This window comes from Aedes aegypti, chromosome 2 (assembly GCF_002204515.2).
Source record: "Aedes aegypti strain LVP_AGWG chromosome 2, AaegL5.0 Primary Assembly, whole genome shotgun sequence".
NCBI classification, from domain to species: Eukaryota; Metazoa; Arthropoda; class Insecta; order Diptera; family Culicidae; genus Aedes; species Aedes aegypti.
In genome coordinates, this window is record NC_035108.1 from 340,496,974 (window position 1) to 340,518,429 (window position 21,456).

General features: G+C 34.4%; 1 protein-coding gene across 5 annotated transcripts in view; it reads right to left on the bottom strand.

Annotated features, from left to right (window-relative positions):
• Positions 1-21,456, bottom strand: part of LOC5568488 (dnaJ protein homolog 1) — a 230,922-nt gene that overhangs the window by 140,150 nt on the left and 69,316 nt on the right. For all 5 annotated transcript variants that reach the window (XM_021846084.1, XM_021846085.1, XM_021846083.1 and 2 more), the window contains exon 3: positions 17,513-17,573. The gene's annotated coding sequence lies outside the window, so the exon portion shown is untranslated. The remainder of the gene's footprint in view (positions 1-17,512; positions 17,574-21,456) is intronic.

Genomic DNA, 21,456 nt, shown 5'->3' on the forward strand with positions numbered 1-21,456 from the left:
CGAGATTACATTTTTTTTATATGAAAATAAAACCTATTTTTATAATTTTATAGTCTCTTATTAAAATTGTTCTTAAATTTAAAAATCTTTGACTTTTTTAGCGTAAAATTGGCTAAAATCAAAAATTCGAAAATATATTATTTTAGATTACCAATCTGAAAACCCTTACTACAACACTTTTATCATTAGGGTTAAAGTTCAATTACTATTTAATATTATACATATTATTATGATAAAACTTGAAAAACAGTAGAAATTTAAGGGTTTAATATAAGAGCTAGTTGAAAAACTTAAAAATTACATATATTTTGACAGTGTATTTTATACTAAACTAATTTAATATGTATTTATCTGCAATCAAACTAGATAAATCAATGCAACATTTGTGTTTTCAAACATATTTGTTTGCATTTTTCTAAAATTCATGTCTATAATTTAACAGTTTTTAAAAGAGACGTGTTATGTGAACAGTCCCTTTCGAAACAAATCAAAAAGCAAACATCATATCAACATGAAATGTTTCTTTGATTAAGCCAATAAAATAAAATTTGGCCAAACTTAATTCAAATCCGACCATTGTGCGATGGCCAACATTTGGTTATAATACCCACAGCTCGAAACTACAGTGACAATGTTTGTATTCGTTTCTCGCCAAAACACGCTCGAATATGCCTGCATACACTCAATTTAATAATAATTTACGGGGTATAAATTTGGACGGCTTTGAGCACAGACGCCCACGCCCGACGTCAGAAATAGAAAAACTGTGTCGTGAAGTGGAGAGAAGAGATCCCACCAAATGGAATGGAGGGATTTCGAGTGACGATAATCATGGCGATCGGTTGGATGGCGCTGTAAATCAACAACACAACGAACGACGCACCGCCGCTGGTATGGTGGCCTTACAGAAGGTCAAGTGTCACTTTGGGGTGCAACGTTCGGTGGGAAAATGGCGGCTCTTAGTGACAATCCGCGGGGACATATGGGGCCCTTGACCTTCACCTAGTTATTTCTTCTGTACATCGTTTTGCTGAACGGAATTCGTAACATTTTACGAAGAGGTTTTCCAATTGTAGAAATATTGTTTAGAAAATAGTAGTTTCAAATCACACTACGAAAACTTAATATAACACATTAAAACGTAAATTTCATGTTAAACCAAATTTGCTAGTATTTGAACTTGAAAACACATATTTTTGTAAAATTGCGATCAATCTGAAAGAAAAGGTGTGTGATCCAAACAGTAATAAGTTCAATGAGACGGAGAATTCACGCCATTTTACTTGCTTCAAGTCATATATCTGGCATCTTTGAAGTAGATTGTAACGATTTTTATTCTAAACATATGAAAAAAAGTAGACATTGAGCAAATAGCGCTCAAAAACATTTGAACATTTTCCAACAAATTGTGATAATTTTTATATGCGTAAAAAAAGTATATATGGAAACATTAATGTTTCGATGAAAAAAGGTGTCGACTCGAAAATCCATATGGGACAGTTAGACTTTTATGGACAGTAACCTTTAAAACCATATTGAATATAAATTGATAATTCTTGTACAATTAGCGAGAGTAGTATATGATGCTTTCGCCATATAGCAATAATCCCTTTTAAAGAAATTGCTACTCATATATCCAACTCATCCATCAGCTCATCTTAGAGTAAAACCACTGAAAAACCAAGAAAGCACAAACGATAATGATCACTTTAATCATCTCACCTTGTTGTAAACATCGAGCTGTCACATTGTCCAGACGCACACCGGAGAAAGATTAGCGGCGGTAGAATCGCACAACACATATCCACGCCAAAATTGAATTTAATGCCATAATCCAACAATGGTGTGTGATTTATTGATTCGCGATAGTCACATTTTTTTTTGCTGAGACGCCACCACCATGGCCTTAATGGTCGTTTCCCGGACGTTTGTTGTCGCTGTTATGGGTAGGCAGGTAGGCAGGTAAGCTTGCATGTAGTTACAATAAATTGGACGGCAGGGCAGTTTTACATTCAACCAATAACAACAACGTGTGTATTGTAAATGTCGCGTATGCGATGCATGTGAATGAATGGCAACCATTATTGTACCGCAGTCGCAACGTTTGTATACAAAAAAAAAATGCTGATGACTCATAAACAGAACACGAGTATTAACAGAAAAACCAATAATATTTTTAACAAACAAGACAATTATTAAACCACTTATCAGCGACACTTTCTCGCCGCTGACATCAAACTTTACATTAGTGCCACTCAACTAGTCAGTGATTTTCGAAACGAATTCGTTTTGAATCGGTGGCGAACGCCAGCTTTGGACGAAGATCTACAAAGAAATTGGTTGATTGGTTGGTCGGGTATAATCATTTCAAGTTGCTCACGTAAGGGGCGTTCCATTAAGACGAGATACAATTTCGGCTGTTTTAGACCCCGGCCCCACCTCTCCCATAATAATATTTTTTGTATGCAATTTGTAGCGCGCGTAAGAAATCCCAAAAGTGATAAGAAGTTGAAAACTCATTCTACTACTTAAAATCAAGATAACCACCAGATTTTTTAACTCAAAATAGTGCTCGATGATTTGGAAAATCGTTCATCCCATAGGATAAATACCATTGCTCACCTATTTTTTGTAGCCTATCTTACTCAGTCTTTTCTCAGCTTTCTGATGGTGATCTCAGAATTCAAAACAAATAGTTCACTAATGATGAATAAAAAGTTTTTTCTGACAAAATTCAAAATGGCGGCCAAATTATAAATCGCCGCCAGAATTTTTTTTAGCTTCAAATCAAAGCTATATCTTTACTCTATACGATGCAGTAACAAGGTCAAGCACGTGGTTTTATCTGGTTGAAAAAAGTGCTGCTTTGCCACATAATAGTGTATTGGGTTGAGTTTTTGAGTTTTGATCCTGTTGCTGTCCATTTTATTCAAATATTCTTCATGAAATTCTTACCATAAAGTTTTTAATGATTACTGATCTTTAAATTTCTCACATTACTCAACAATCTCTATTTTGATGGGAAGACTTATTGGCTTCTCTTGGTGATTAAAAACGAAAGCATTAATTATCGTCACACGTTTCGACCTACTACTCTTCGGTCATCTTCAGACGTATCGAGCTGGCTCTAACTTAAGCTGCTATAGTCCTTTTTCAACGAGAAAAAACAATAAATTTTTACATTAAACCTACGTTGCACGGTGATCAACCTCTATTGGAAGCTTGAATGTTGTCAAAATATTATGTCAGAAATTCTTAGTATTCACAAATAATCATTGAAAATTTTAGATTTTTCGTTATTATGCCTACTCTCCAATTTCAATTAGCACCATTTCCCGGAGATCCTCAGAAAAATATCTGAATTTTTGATTAAACCTAATAAACGGCGAAATATAGAAGCAATTCTTAATGGCGAACACTGTGGCAGTTCGCTGTTTTTGACGGTCATAACCTCTAGTTCTCTGGATATGCATCCTAGTGGTTTGGTGGCTTCGACAAAGTATTTTGGAATAATTTTCACTACATTTTGACGCCTTCATATTTGATCTAGATATGTTAAAACTGATCTAGATCAATTTCATCTTTTGATAGAATACTGAAAAATATTATGTCATCAAGTTTTCATAGCTAAACAATAACAAAGTAAATTTACGTCATTTACTATCAAAGTCTTCGGGTTAGATGATATTTTCAGTAAGAACAGCTCAAAAAGAGTATTTTTCAAAATCCTGGATAACTCACGAAGCGCCAAATGGTGGCAGCTATTTTTTTTTGTCTACGACTAGTCAAGAGAGCATTAGTTTCATTATCGCGAAGAAAGAAATGTGGGGCCACGTGGGGCTTTTTTGTTGAGGGGGTTTGAAGTTTTGATGAAAATATGTTAAAATACACTCCCGTGCAAAAGTTTGGGTTCACCCCCTCAAAAACATACAAAAGTGATCTGTCCATATCTCTGTAATTACACGTCCAATTGAAACTCTCTAAGCCGCATTCGAAAGGCAAAGAGTTATTCTGACGTCGTATGTATTTTTCCAAAAACATTTTTTGAATTTTGTACACTAAATTTTTACTTAAACTTGTGACATTTTTCAAAAAACACACTGAAAAATCATATCTAATTTCCTCCTTGGTCGACCTAATACCAAAATTTTAAATCAAAGTGTCATTAGAATCCTAATCTTATATTCTTTGAGGAGATTCCACGAAATTTTGGCGGAAAAATCTGAAAAGTATTCAAAATCAATGAAACAGTCAGTCAAGTCATCGTGCAAAAGTTTGGGTTCACCCCTCATAATGATGCAAATCGTGCAAAAGTTTGGGTTCACCTGAGCCGCTCACACAACAATTTTGTCAATATCTACGCCATTTTTCAACCGATTTTAATAGTTTAAAGCTTTTTTGAGCGCAAATAATGGCGCGTACATGATTGGTTTGAGATTTCACAGATTTGAGTAAGTTCAGGTGAACCCAAACTTTTGCACGATACACCATACTGAGGGGTGAACCCAAACTTTTGCACCAAGTCATCGTGACTGACTGTTTCATTGATTTTGAACACCTTTCAGATTTTTCCGCCAAAATTTCGTAAGGTTACCTAAAAAAATATAAGACCACGATTCTAATGAAACCTTGTTTTAAAATTTTGGTCGATCCAATGCTGAGGAAATTAGGTTTGTTTTTACAGTGTGTTTTTTGAAAATTGTCATAACTTTAAGTAAAAATTTAGTATACAAAGTTCAAAGAATGTTTTTGGAAAAATACATACGAAGTCAGAATAACTCTTTGTCTTTCGTATGCGGCTTAGAGAGTTACAATTGGATGTGTAATCACAGAGATATGGACTGAACACTTTTGCATGTTTTTTAGGGGGTGAACCCAAACTTATGCACGGGAGTGTACTTATATTCGATTATAGTTCACGCATTTATAATATTAAAATGTACAAAAACAACATATTGATTGTTGACAGTGTTTTCAAGAAGTTATCACTAAATTTATGTTTAAATAATCAGTTAAACAAAAATCAAGATAATGCGTTCCTAAATATAAAGAACCCTTCGATTTTTATCAAAAGAATAGTGTTTAGTTTAAAAAAAACATATTATACGATGCAAATAAATGAAATACATCTGAATCTTTCGAAGTTCTAAAAGTTTTTCTAAACATTACTAATCTGTAGAAGTGAAAAAATTTGAAATAATTTATCTTTCATTTTCAATCACATATTGAAATACTTGTTTTTCAATATGTCATAACATACCATTAAATCAAAAAAAATAGTAGGTAATGTATATTTACTTCTTTATTACGCCGTTCTACGCATATTTGTTTGCATATTTAGGCGTAGAAGGGCAGTATTGTTAAGCTAAAAACTTGATGACTAAATATTTTTTAAGATTTTTTTTTTGCTTAAGAAAAAATAATCAAAGTCGATTTTTTGGCTGTTTGTACTGAAGTGTCATACAGTGCCATCCATGTCAGTTATAGAGTGTAAGTGTCTTCGGAAGACTTGTCAAAAATGCCTCAATGAACAACATTGCAAAATAAAGTTTTTCGCTAGGACGCTCATATGAAAAAATAAAACTGATCTAGATCAGTTTTAACTTATATAGATCAAATCTGAAGGCGTCAAAATGTGGTTCTAAATTATTCTAAAACATTTTGTCGAAGACACCACTAGAATGCATATCTAGAGTACTAGAGATTTTACCCGTCGAAAACAACGATGAGCCCCAGTGTGAGGTGTGACTGCAGTATCACATCAACATTTATCAGATAACTTCTAGAAGGATGTCTTTACAATTCTCTACAAAAATCCTTAATGGAATTTTGATAGCTAACTATAGAGTCGTCTGGGTAAAGCTATATTTTGCTTTCATTAAAACCTCAGTAATTATCGCAATTCACCGTAGTTCTCAGAGAAGTACTTGAAAACCTCTAAAAATCTTCACTGGACTCATGGTGGATATAAGTGCATAAATAATTGAAAATTTAAGAGGAAATGTAGGTTAATTTTATTTAGGTAGGGGAACTTACGTATTGTCGGCAGCTTAAGCAGCTGAACTTTTAAGAAGGCAATTTTACGCAACAATAGAGCACAACAATTTGCAGGAGACACCTAAACTACACTTGAGCACTCTTCGTATATTAATTATTATACACTAGTGGTCCCGGCAAACATCGTCTTGCCATCAAGTAGGCTGTTGAAAAATGTCATTGGAGTTCCCATACAAAATAACATATTAGTACTCCCCGGTTTCACCAAATTTTCCGAAAACTTTCCTAAACTTTTTCGTCGCACGAACACGTCGGAACCCTTCAAGAAGACAACAGTGAAAGAATTGTGGAAATATGTTGTCCCGTTCTTGAGCCATTTCGTGACATACAAACACCACTCCATTTTTATTTATATAGATACACCGTGTCCAATATATTCTCATACACTTTTTCTTTTCTTTGGTATAACTTTACTGAATGTAGGATAATCCAATGTTGTAGTATTTCATTGTAGTCTGGTAATATTATACTAACGTGGAATAGCTTGTTTTATGAATAAGAAAAAAATAATTGCTATGATAAGTTATGAAATGTCCATTGAAGTCGTGTTTTGCACTTAAAATGAATTTTTGTTCATATTGGTCTGGTTTACAAAGTGATAATCAGAGCATTCACAAAAAAGATTCAGAAACTTTAAGTTAATCATATCGCGTTTTGAATAGATAAATATTGATAAAATTTGATAAATATATGTGCGATAACTGCAGATTGAAATTGGGCTCTGCCTATGAGCGTGCCGCTGGAAATATTTTTCGTAAATTCTTAAGTTGATAAAATAAGTTTATAATTGAAATATTTCTAAAATATTTCCTGTAGTGAATCAGTATTATAACCACTTTCAAAAAATATTATCACCAATGATGTCAGTTAAACAAGCGCAAAGTAATGTTATCTCGAATTTGTATGAGAATATACTGGACACGGTGTAGATAGATAAAGCACTATTTTGATCTCTTAATCTTCTATTTTTCCCCATCAAAGTCACGAGGCACTTGTTCTTTTATCGGCAATGCAATTACTATTGTCGGCAACAAAACTGTTCACTTCGGCAATCCAAAACTGCGCAAAAACTAGTTTATGTATTGGTAACATTTCGTATTTGTTGATAATTCCTGAAATTAAACGTCACTCATTATGTTCTACTCGTTGAAAGGGCCAATGCAGAAAAATACAGACTACACTGAGAAAAGAATTGCAGTTATTAATAGAAACTCTCCGCTTTTCTATTGAATATTGAAATACACAACGCCACTAAATGTATGCAGACTAAGACGCCGTCTACATATTACGTAACGCTCTAGGGGGAGGGGCAGTAGGCTCAAACGTTGCGGCTCAAACACAATTTTTTTTTTTTCATGCAAAGGCCGTTGCGGAGGGGGAATGGTCGAAAATTGTACATTTTAACGTTATGTCATAAATGGACGCTGCCTAATTTCGTTTTGATATATTTTATCGAATATTTTTTTGTATTAAAGCTCACTATGGCAGCATTATGGCTTTAAAAATTGCCATGCCATGGTTGTAAACTTGCAGCAGGTGCGAATCCAACCTAGAAGTTGCAGCGTGACGTCATGGTTAATTGATTCATAATATTGTGCTCTGCAAGCAAAATCCACGGAACGTGGATCGGATTACTTGAATTCCAGAGTTGTGTTTGAATGAGTTACATGCATGCTCCTATTCGCTACTCGCACATGCGCTACTGTCTATTAGGGTGCGGCTTATTTTTCAAAAGTTCTCAAAAACAAAAATTCGTGTACTCTTCTGAATTCGAATCATATTAGTAGAGAAACCTCAGAGTTTGAGCCACGAATATTAAAATTTAGAGGTGGTGCAAGCGTCTTGGAGGTGAATTTATTAAAAATGGCCTTAAGTGAAGTCACCATAACTTCGGAAATTTCAGCACTATTACCTAAAAAAATATTTTTTTGAAAACTTTGTAGAACCTCAAATTTGTGTAAAATCAAAATTAGTTTAAAAAAAAAGAAGTTTACTCCATTTTTTTTTAAATTTTACTAAAAAAATATCTTTGTTTGACCATAACTTCATGAATACTCAACCGATTCCAAATCTTTTTGCATGGTTTTGAAGCTTATTTAATTGTGCTCAAACTTTTTATACGCCACATTTCAAAGTTTTGACCAAGTTATTCAACAAAAACCACACAAAAACATGATTTTAGACGAAAAACGTCAGTGTTTTTTTAATTTTTGTCAGTTAAACAATATTCTTAAAGCTGAAACTGGTTTTCCTTATTTGTTAAACCTTTGAAAAGGACTAGGCAACATTTTTCAAATAATTTTCAAACATTAATATATTTGCACATGTTTAAAAAATGCATTATTCAACTTCAAACAAAATGCTTTAGAAACATAAGTTTTATATAAAAAATGTAATATTTGGCAAAAAAAAAACTTAAATAATCCAAAGAAATTCGATTTTTTTCTATAAAAATCATGTTTTTGGGTAGGTTTTGTTACAAAACTAAGCAAGGTCCTTGGTTCGATTCCAGGTTGCCGTGAAAATTATTTTTGTTTTCAAATTTCGGTTCCTTGACGTAAATTTATGAATTTCAATCCGATTTCTTGTGGCGAATTTTCATAAGGGGTTCCTATGTTTATCGATAGTTCGTTTTCATGAGTGTAGTTTGTTTGGCCCAATGTCGCCTTCTCGAAGGGGTGAGTGTGGGCCAATTTCCAAATGATTCCTATTTAAAGGAAAATAATCAAATTTCAATTATTTGTTAAATGAGGACTTACTCATTTTTCGCCAAATCTCAACCCCAACGACGGTACTTGCATAGTTGTTTTCATTTTTTTAATGCGAAAGGTCAAGAATTTCACCGTGAATAGGGTCCAAAACCTCAGTCCCAATTTAAGTACCACACGCTTGATTTGAGGCCAAGAACACATGTTCACTCAATTTTGAATGCTTTTCGTTGGTTTACGGTCAACAACATTTTTTTTTATTTTTGAGATTTTGTCTCACCCTTTGGTTTAAACTCAAATAATGCGTGTATTTTGTTTTCCGTGTCCCTTCCGAAATGTCAGATAGGAACAACCCCAGCGTTAAAACGTTGAGCCCCTGTGGCATTTTTGTCGTTGTTGTTGTTATTTGTGAGGGACTTTAACCCGAAGGTCATTCGTCCCTCGGCAATTTTGTCGACTAAGAGAAAGTCAAACATGATCAAAAGTTTCAAGGTTTAAATTTGGACCCATTTTTAAAATTAAAATTTAAATATGATATAGTCGTTATTTGAGCGGGAAAATTTACCAAAGTAGTAGCAAGAACACGCTATATCGTGTTATTGAATAAAAACAAGTTTTTATCAAACATTGTAGGACCCTATTGAACTATTCGCTGACAATCTGAATGGCTCGATATTGTTTTGGTCTGTAAAGGTTGCTGCTCTTGAACGCTCTATCACCAAGTTATTACCGAGAGAATGAATGGTATTACCCTCCAACCTTTTTTTACGAATTTTTTTAACCGACGGTTTGTTTTACGACAACTTTTTTACGACCGAAATACAGATTAACGGCCGTTTTTATTGCATGCACACTTATATTGCCAGTGACGCTATTTCACTTAAGCAGTGTTGCCAGCTACGACAAAATTTTGAACCCTTCATGAAAAACTGGATTACATTTGAAGAGTGCTATGTTGCTAAGCATTCTATTTTTCTGTTCCGCTCAAGTTTTATGGTTTTGATTTTTTCTTTATTCTTCTTGAACAGTGTTGCCAGCCACATGAATATTTGAGATTCGGCCAACTGTATAAAACGCCACACTTTCTTCCTTCCAACTTTGGTGAACATTCGGTACCGTCATCTTTAAATTTTTTTTGGTATTTGCATATCACACCCCCATAAAATTGGCTCTTTTGATAACAATCGAGCAGTGTTGCCATCTATTACCAAAATATGAAAACTTGAACGGCCATTTTGGAAAGTTCTCAACCCATGCTTCAACTTTGCCGAATATCTCGAATCAGTATTTCCGCATATAGACGTTGGATTTTTCAATAACATAATTATTACCCTGATTTTCTTAACGACCGATTTTATTTACGACCCCCCGATAACGGTCGTAAAAAGAGGTTGGGGTATATTAAAAAAAATTCCGATTGCGATGTCCCAGGATTTTATTTTTTTGGTTTTTGAATAGCACTCTCCGAATATGGTTCGATCAGCTAATTCGGATCAAAATCCAAACCTTGCCAGTAATTTTTAAGGTTCATATTATTCTCAGTGTATTAGAAAATCAGAATAGACCCTTTTCAAATCTACTCACTTTTGATTTGAACAATTACATCATCCACTGATTGCCTGTAGAACAACAGGAGTGTTGCCAAAATAGTTAACCTATTAAAAGACGTATATTTTATATGTTTCTCAGTATATTGAAATTTATGCGCTACAAACTTCAAATAAGGAAGGCATTGAAAGGCTCAATTATTACCCATGCATGCTTTGTTGCCTAATTCCAATAAATTAATTAGTTGTGTTCGATCTTTTCTGTGAATTTAAATCGTGAATAATAATTACACCGCAATTGAATATGGTTTTCTGGCAACCTGGCGCAGTAATAAAAAGTGATTGCCGAGGAAAACAAAGTTCATTAATTTTAACTTGTGATTTGAAGCATCAAAATTAAGTATTTTCGAGTGTTTCATAGACCAATCACAAGTATAATTGTGCATTAGTGATCGGTGCGTAGATTTTGTGAAAAAATTGGCATTGGAGTGGAGAATTGGACCTTTCGAAGTGGTGAGTTTATCTTAAGCTGTTCTTGTGTTATTCTATTCGGCAGCTCACGAATGACGATGATTTCGCAAGCATTTATTTCATTTAATAATAAAACCCATGTTATATAATATTTTTGTGAAGGATGTGATTTATATGGAAAATTATAGTTCAAGGAACATGTTGAGTACATTGAAGGTAACCCTTGTTCCGTGGATAAATTCTAACAAGGACAATAAGTTAGTGTTGCCGAAAATACCCTCAGGGTGCCGAAGCCATCATTTACCCTACTTCTAAAAAAATCCCATTTGGGAGAATGCGTAATTCATCATTTGTTCAGACATAATCTCAATTTCGTATAAGTTACAAACGTCTTCAGCCATCTCCAGTTATTAACCTTTCTACTACCAGGGCATAGAGTATCATCGTACCTGCCACACGATATACAAATGCAAAAATGGTCAATTGGCATAGAAAGCTCTCAGTTAATAACTGTGGAAGTGCTCATAAGAACACTAAGCTGAGAAGCAGGCTTTGTCCCAGTTGGGACGTAACGCCAGAAAGAAGAAGAAGACTAGCAACATCTTTTTTTAACAACAAGAACACTAGCCAGCTGAATCATTTTCACACTTCCATGTTGGCTTATGTTACGATGTGAAATATTTTCACCTATTCACTCACAGCTCTGAAACAATTTTAGAATTTTATGGCAGTCCTTCAACGGTCTCATTCTGATTGATAACCTATTTGAAGTAATGAGCTTCCACCAATAATTATGAAATAATATAAGACTTTTTCCTTGTCGCAGTCCCAATTTCCTTAAATATTGTGCTAGAATCATCAATGATTCAGAAAGTATCTCAGAGTTTCATAAAAGTTCTTTCGGAAGTCCCAACTAACGTATTAGGAATCAAACTTGGAACGAATTAGATAAAACTTAAATAAATTTCTGAAAAAGCTGTGGAAGATTTGTTTGAAGTATTTCAGGATCAATATCAAAAAGAATTTGAATTATTCGAGAAATCTTCAGAAAAATCTGATGTTAAAGTTTTAATTTTAAATAATTTTAATTTTAATTCCCATGTTCTTCAAAAATTCCCATTTTGCTAGCAATTTTGAAAGAAACTAAGCATTGGAGTAGTTCACAATCTGGAGATGGAAGCGATAGGAACTTTTAGTACATATTGTTTTTTTGTTTGTTTTCGAATTTCGAGGGGGATATGGCCAAAACCTCGCAGAGCCATGAGGGGGGAAGGAAGTCTGAAAAGTCAGACAAAAATTATCACGAGGTTTATGGACGACCCCTCATCAGTATTTTTCTATAGCTAAGCTGCATGTTTGGGCGAAATTTGGGAAAAATCGTAGGGCCCGTTTTGGATCTATGCTATTTTGATTGTATAAGTCCAGAAATTGAAATGAAATCTGAGATATTTAAATCGGTTTGTTATAGCCCAACTAGTTGCCCTCTGGCTGTTCCAGCCACCTTTGCCCTAGAAGTCAAACGTCAATTGCTAAGTAATGCACTATTTTTTATTTTTTAAGACACTCGTGAAGAATAAGCCTAAACACTTTAGATTCGCTCAGGAAAAGTAAGAAATATCCGTTATTCTCTGGTTTCATTGAATATAAAATCATAACGTTGGCAGAGCTCAGTTTCACATGTCTCCCTAAAAAATTGAAACTCAATTTTAAACTCTCTCGAGAAATTCTATCATATAACCCCGTATTTAAGTTCCGTGAATGTCATTAACCCGATTGTCGTCACCCTGAACGCAATAATAAGCGGAATGCTATTGTAACTGTAGATTTTTTTCGATACTAAACTGTGCTTGTGAGGCTAGGACTCGACAGCTGCCATAATCAGTGAAGATAAAATAAAAATACTTTGGTAGATAAACAAACTTTTCCAAGCTGATGAAGACAAATATTTAAAATTATGCTCTTTAAGTGCTGCGATGAATTTCATTTAACAAAATAATAACTTGTTATTTATAATCTTCAACACTTTGCATTATTTTCTTCCATTTTGTGTCGCTGTTCTTTACGTTGTTAACTTTATTTTATTCCATACAGTGCTACCCATAACCGAAAAGTGAAACCCGAATGTAAAGATTGGACTCGGAAAAAATACGACACTATGTTTTGGGTGTAACTTTTTATCGCGTTGGTAAAAATTAATGAAATTTTGGGTAATACTAGCTAGGAGTGTTATGTTTATGTGTGCAAAATTTTGATCAATAATCCTGATCAGTCGCACAGATGGATCGGCAAAAGGCTTGAAATCCACCATTCCACCGTGTCCCGCATTGTAAAGATATTCCAGTAGACGACGATAATCGAGCGGCCGAAAACCGACACATACTGAAGAAGTTGAAGAATAGCGGAACAACATTCAAGACCGATGAAGCTTTGAAGAAAAACTGGTATGAATTGTGTAAGAAAGATGGGCAAAGCCTCGCCCAAGACGTCATGAACAGTGTTAAGAGAAATGTACAAGCATTCAGCTTTGGGAAGGAAATTCAGTAAATAAATTGTGCCAAAACAAAGTGTTCGCGCACATAAGAGCGTCTGTGTGGTAGTCGGAATCTGTCGGTCACCTTTCATTCATGGTCGCGGTGATAATGGGAACTGTAGCAATATTGACTACACGAAATTACTGAACTACAACATAATGTTTATTTGTCGGAGAACTGGTACACATAATCTTCTGTATTAATGATTCATTTATTGCAAACTTAGCTTCAACTACGATTTATTGTGTCTGGATTTGGACGGAACGGATCTGTACTGTAAACTGTTCACATGACTTTGAACGATCACTGTTGTCTGGACTATTACAAACTGGACACGTACGGACTAACTACATTAACTGTTATTAACTGTAGTTTTCTCAGACTTGACCTTTTATATCGTCCCTTTATTGCTACAACTAGATAACTCGAAAATCAAAATTTTGAGTTGTGCAACTTTGAAAATATGACCGTTTCACAAAGTGATGATTAATCGCAGATAATATTATTAGAAAACAAACTTAAACTTATGTATTTTGAATCACACGCTCATGAGCTGTGGATATTTTGCAGATCTAATTGAGAATAATGTTTCAACATATTGAAGTCCTAAATTTCAAATTTCAAGTTATCTAGTTGTAGCATCAAGGGGATGATATGATCTTGATGTATAGACTAATTGTTCTGAAGTATTCTTAAGGTAATTATAGAGCGGCCAATCACCATTTACTGGAAGTTTGTTTTACATAATACTAAATACTGATTTGGCGGTAACAGTACTGAGTGACTGAGTGCATAACAATTCTATGAGATTTACACTACAGTCTGACTCTTAAAATCCGAATTCCTTGTTTCTAACTGACCTTGCGTAAACACATGGCAAATATATAATTATTTAATCCCTGCCATTTTGAGAACTATCCGATTTAAGATGAATTTTTGGTGATAATTTTTATGTGTCTCATTTTTTCTGAGTCCATGAAACTCTTTCAGAGTTTCGACTAAAAATTCTCCAGTAGCTCATGCAAGAGTTTTTGCAGCGAACCTAGGGGATAACTTCAAACGATTCTTTCATGTGTTCCTACTGGAATCATTTGAGAATAACAGGCATACTTCAAGAGAGGTTTCCTCAAATTTTGTGAGGGATTCTTTCATCAAGCCACTAATAGATTGATTTAGGACATCTTTGAGGATTCCTCGATTTTCTCAAATTCCGTAGAAAACAGTATCACAATGAATACCTGATCTGAATACCCCACAGCATGGGTCAGTGGCAAAAAGACACAAGGAAATACTTTATTTATTTATTTGGTCAAGCATAGTAAACTACCTACAATAATTATAATTTATCACATGCTATGGATTACTTCTATTGTCTTTAAGTCGTATTTTAAACTTGTCTTTGGACAAAGTAATGTCAATGAATTCGCAATGAATATTACACTGACGCATCATACGGTTAATTGATTTTCTTTAGGTATCACCTAAGTATTGCGCCAATTCCATCTTCAGGAATTTCTGCACACATTCCCCAAGAAATGTTTTAGATATTCCCTTTCAATTTTGTTTGGGAATTGTAATTGAAATTTTAATTATTACTATAATTCTAATGAGGTTTGTTATGAATAAAACCATTGATTCCTCTAAAATGTCCTCAAAAGATTCTAGTACTTCTCCCCATAAAGTTTTCTTTTAATTTCATAAAACATCCTTAAGGGTTTATTCAAAACTTATCCCACATGAATTTTCCAATTATTTCTAAAAAACTACTCCAGTGGCCTTTGTCAAAGTTTTCTTTTAAGAACTTCTCTCAAAATTAGGCATTGAATTTTCCAGGAAATCCTCCTGATTTTCAGAGACCTGCCAATTTGAGAAGTATCCGATTTAAGATGAATTTTCGGTGATCATTTTTATGTATCTCATTTTTTCGAGTCCAGTCTTTATTCTTTGACGTCTACTTGTGCTTCGATATACAACATGAGTTGCATGTTAAATTGAGGGTTCACCAATCTATCCAGAATATTGTGCTCCAAAAACTAATTTGGTTGCATGATGAAATTGGCTCCGTAATGCCTTATAGCAATTGAGCTTATAAAAAATCAGTTAATTGTGGAAGACTTTTGCGGCATGTAATGTGTCATTGAAAACATTTGAACTTGCTTAACGGTATTAGAATGCCCAATCAATCTTTTCAAAATTAATGTTTTAATGGTTACATCTCCAGAGGGGCGTAAGTCTAGATTTTGTTGATCTTATCATTCAAAACTCCGCCTAGAAGTTACAAATAACTAAATGAACGAACTTTGAATCAAATATTTTAATGTTAGAATTCTTTTTCTAATCAATGAAACCCTATTTGAATACCTCAGATTTCCTTTGAATTTGTGAACTTATGCAATCAAAAGGCGTAACTTCAAAACGAGTCCTACGATTTTGTTTTGCAAATTTTACATAGCCATAGAAAACAAGTGATGAGCGCTGATTTGATGGAGATTTTTTTTCTGATAATAACGGTCAGAGGAAAACCATGTAAGTAAATAAATCTACTTAAAATCTGGTAAACTTGAATGCAAGTTGGTTAAAATCAACCAACAATGCATATTCAACAACGTGGCAAGTACGATGATACTCTATTCCCAGGGAAGTCAAATAAACATCCATTAAGGAGATGTCCTGGACCGACCGGAAATTGAACCCAGACACCTTCAGCATGGCATTATTTTGTAGCCGCAAACTCAACCACTCGGCTAAGGAAGGTCTTCAATGAATAACTCTTCTAAATTGTTCTTATATATATTTTGTTTTCTTTCCACTAAGACCTTGATTGATTATAATAAACCAGAAAAAATGAGAAAGCATCGATACTATTGGTACGCTTTACCTCTCAATCCGTTGCAATCATTTTGCGCGTTCCGAAGCGGCAACAAGAAATTAATTGACTGTGTACAATATGTTTATTCTGAAGGCGGGATATGATCTCATCCACACACCATAGTCATCGTCGTCGATACGCCTCACGGAGGACGATGGACGAAGCCGGGATTGAACCGGAACGACGAGGACAGAGTATGGTGAATGGTGAATAGGCTTATTGGAACGATTCCCGAGCAGAGTCTGATTTCAAAATTTTAGCAAAATGATATCAAATCATCAACAGCACAAACCAGAAGCCCGTTTGAGCTGTAAATGTTATATATTGGTCCCTCTATAGTGATGACCATTTGATCAAATTTTTAGCATGAATGGTTATCTGATTCTCCTGATTTTGTCGTTGTGCAATTTTTTTTACAGTTATTTTCGATCTTAACATTAGATTTAGCTTGAAAGCATCTTAATCTATGGTTTTATTCGTGATTATTTAATTGAGACTAATTAATTTGTTAATAACAAAAACATCAGTTTTAAAGAATTTTTTGAAAAGAATATTCTAACAGAAATTAGAAATTATCCCAAAACTGTTATATAACTCAACCATATAAGCCAAAATTGCTAACTTTTTGATTTTCCAACTTCGAAGAATTAAATAAACCTTCACGATGGCCTGTCCAGTTATGGAGTTGAGTATTGGAGGTCTTATCAATATTGTAATCTCGTTATCTAATTTGTACCTCAAGGTTATAACTAATTAAGATTTATATTTTGTATTATCACAACATAACAAATTACTCATAGTTTTCTTATTTTGATTAAAAAATTCAAATATACAATAAACTTTTCCACAACACTATATCAATATCAAAAAATACTATTATTCTGTAAATGTTTATAAATAAATTTGATCTCATGTTTTATTCGATTCTTGTAAGCTCAGTCCGAGTAATTATCACATGGGGTTATCTAAAGCGATGATATCACCATATCAAAATAAGTTTTAAAATAGTTTTAATTCCCTGCTCGGGTTCCCCATATCACGCGGGGCTTGAATTACAATCGAAATGCTTCAAGTGACAGTCGAAGCGGTATGAATTCGCTCATAAAAATTATCTTTTTAGGGCAGCGGATTTAAATCTCACACGGGTTGGCCGCCAATAATGAATCGTCAGATTCGCTTGGATCGATCGGAACGGCGTGGCACAACAAATATCTTAATTCGCACCTTCTGAATATTCCGTCATGAGTCAAAACGTGCCACAATTCAAAATCAATCATCAACTCGGTCGGCCAACCGGCAGCGCATTGCAATCCGTCCGTCGTGACTTACCTTTCACTAGTAAAACAAGATCTCAAAACTGGATGTTCTCGCGGTTCAGCATTGATGTGATCTGTAATTGAAAAGCGAAAAAAGGGACCAAAATTAATAAATCATCCACTTTATTTGCAACCCACTGCGACGCAATTTGGTCATGCTTGCTCCATGCCGAGTAGATACTAATTTCGGTTGACCATTTTAGGCAAATTGGTAACCGCAAGGTTCCCGATCCCAAAACAAGCAGTCCAGAGTGAATAAAAAACTTGTGACGCGACAACCACTCTCCGTAATCGGTAACCTTTAACACCTTCATTAAAACGCGCCCGACATTTTGGGACGGGTGGAAAACCGCGACAAAAAGCTTTCGTCCCGGTTTGCCAAAAAGGTAAATTAAAATCGACCAAAATCAGAAGTATGATGGACCGTCAAACAACAGCGTTGATTGCAAATTTGTTTAATGGATTTGAATGCTGTTTGGTATCATTCAGTCTTGTTTTATATTAATCTTTTTTCTTCTTCTTCTTGACATAGAGTCCCCATATAATTAAAATCGGCATATTAGTTCAGTGTTATATGAAAAATTCAACAATTTATTAACTAAGAGCTTAGAAGTAGCTTCAGCAAAGAAGAAGTTGCCATTTTTGCATTCGTATATCTTGTGAAAAATACGATGGAATTTCCATTACGAGAAGACTTTGGACCGTACACGGAGAAAACAAAAAACCCATATTTGAGTATTTTTTAAACCTATTTTTGAGTTTTTTTTCTCTCCCTATTTCATTCGCTCTTTGTTAGAGAGCGAAGAGCAAAACAACCCTAAACAGAACCTTTGTGCGTTACTTCAAATTTGAGTAAGTGGTATAGTACTGTAAGTTGAGTTATTTGATCTACCGGTTGAGTGAAAAGAAGTTAACCAGTAGGTTTTTTTCGCATGGCAGTAAATGCAACCAACTTCTACCCCATCAACTCAAAATTAGGTTAACGCACGAACCCCCCGAGTTGAGTTGAACTCACTTTTGAGTGCTTAATTTCTTCCGCGTACGTGCTTCGAACATCTTCACCTTCAGAATGGCTTTGTATAATATCCGCGGGCGTTAGTACTGGGTGTAATAAACCCAGCAGATTTTTCTTTATAATTTCTTCAAAAACGCTTTGGGAAGCTTGACCATGTTCTAGGTAATCCTTTTGATTTTATTACATTCCTCAGAAAACCATTCCCCCGAAAACCGTTCTCCCGAATGTACCACTCCCCAGAAAACTATATAGAGAACACAATATAAAGACATACTCTTCTTTATATATAGTTTCAAATAGTATATAAATTATGTAAAGACCATTTAGCATAACTGGAATTCTACCATAAAGATGATCCTTCTATTCAAATTAACTGTTCATGGTGATATGAAAAATGCTCATTACACCAAATGGTCCTTGATCATTTAACTAATTATGGCGAAATGCTTCATACTAAATAATTTTTATGCCTTATGGAATCTGAACATTTGGCCTGTACCATTATCAGACTAAAAGAAGGGTTAATGATATATTGTTAATTATTTATAGTAAACTAATGATATGCACATTTTTTAGATTTGATTGAAAGAAGAGTTTATTATTCTACTAGTGCTCCCGGCCTTTCCATCAAGTAGGCTGTTGAATAACGCCATAAAGTCTCCCATACAAAATGGCTTATTGGCCATTTATTTCTTAAGCCATTTCGTGATATACAAACACCAATTCCTTTTTAATATATATAATAGATAAATAGAAAGATTGTGTTTACTAGTGACGAATACCAATTTATTTTGCTAGCTGTTTATCTATCCACTATCTTATCGTATATATGAATAAAAATGGAATGATGTTTGTATGCCATGAATTGGCTCGAGAACGAGCTGTCGGATTTTGAAAAGTCTCTCATAGATATGTTCCTGAAGTGCTCCGACGTGTTTGTATCTATAAAAAGTGCATGATATTTACTGGGAAAGTCGGAAAAACGAGAAAGAATGATTTCTTAGATTTTCTTTATTATAGAGGCTTTCAGCCTTAAGCGGGTTCACCTCTTTAACGAAAAAGAAAAGAACTGTCATTTCATGGCGTTTTTCAACAACCTACTTGATGGCAAAACGAAGTTTGCCGGGACCACTAGTCAATAATAATTCATTTAATTAAATATTAGATGTACAGGTTTCTGAGAAATGGTGCATTCTGGGGAATGAGATTCAGGGAAATGGTTTTAAGGTGAATAGATTTCTGGGGAATGATAAATAATCAATCCTTATTACTCTTCCTTAAGATTCTCTCACACATAAATCTTCCAGGAGGTCAAAACTTTTCGTTGGCCATTCTCAGTGATTTCCTCAAAAAAGAATTTACCAGTCAAAAAAAGAAATGGTTTACAAACTTTTGTAAAGAATCCCAAATGAATGGATAATATTTATATCGGGGTTCTTCCAGGAGCCTCGTCAGGTAAGGAAATTTCAAATAATTGTACAAGGCTATTTTGTAAAATAGCTCCTTGATTTTTTCAAGTGTTTTTTTAGGATTCATTTAAAGACTCTCCTAAGGATTCTTCCAAAGCTCCAGGCTATTCTCAATAATGTACCCAAAAAAACACCCCAAAGACTTGTTCAATAATCCCTTTCATGATTTATGCTAAGTTTTTTTTTTCTAGAATGCTTGTATGGATTTTATCAAAGATTTTGCTAGATACTCCTCTAGACGTTATTCCAGGAACACCTTCGGGAATTCTACAAGATTTTTTCTATGGACAAGTTCAAATAAATTCTCCAAGGGCTTGTCCAATAAGCCTCTTTATAATTTATTCTAAGTTCTTTTTTCAAGAAATTTTATTAGAAGAATTTTAAAGATGTTGCTAGGTATTCCTCAAAAAGTTGTTGCAAGAATACCTCCACGGTTTCCACAAGAGTAACGAAGGACTTTTTTTGAAAATATATTACAGGAATAACTCTCTAAAGATTTAATCCAAAACTTTTCCAAAAACTGAATTAAGAGTTTCAACAATGATTCAGATTTTTATAAGAACATCAGATACAGTACTGGCAAGAACAAAGTACATAAAGGCCAATTTTCATACAAAATGACCAAGCTTAGGGAACTGTATTACAGCTTCTAGCAAACCGATTGACCTTAAATTTGAATTCTTTAAAAAAAATTGATGGTTTAATCTATAAATCTGTTGAAATCAATTTTGAAATTATTTCCTGTTGAGTATAAAATTTAAATTTCAGATCAATCGGTTTGCATCGGAGATGAAGATCCCCAAACTTGACCATATTGTATGCAGTTCAAGTTTTGCGTACTTTATTGTTACCAGTATTGTATTTACACTTAACTCTCCCTTACTTGATATTCCGTATCTCAATATCGAGTTAGAGAACCCCAGTAAAAGTTGGTTTTCATGGCTAACTCGATGGTCCCTTGGATCGCAGTTGCATTGGTTTTGTGTTCTGTAACTAAATATCTCCCTAACTCGATGGTCCCTTCAATATCGAGTAAGGGAGAGATGACTGTATTTTATTGCATTTTGTTTTACAAAATCAATTCAATTTCGTACAGGTTCTTGACGTTGTAACCAAGCATGGGAAAATTCACATACTCACATGAACGCTACCGATAAAAAAAATAGCAAAGTATCTGTTTCCACCGAATGTTCAGTGACAGCCGAACGCTACTAGGGTGGGCGCAATCCCAACGAATCGCAAAAGGTTGAGATAAACCGAAAATCGAAAGACACACGAAGTGGAGTGAGAACCAATCCGCCTGTAACTGATAGACACGACTGAATGCGCTCAGCAAGCAATGAATAAATTCATCAGAATGAACGGATTTCCACTCACTGAATTGTTTGAAGATTGCTCATCAGCACTCAAACACGAATGCCATTCGAGCGGAATGTAAAGAATGATTTGCTAGTTCAATCGGATGCCGTCGGC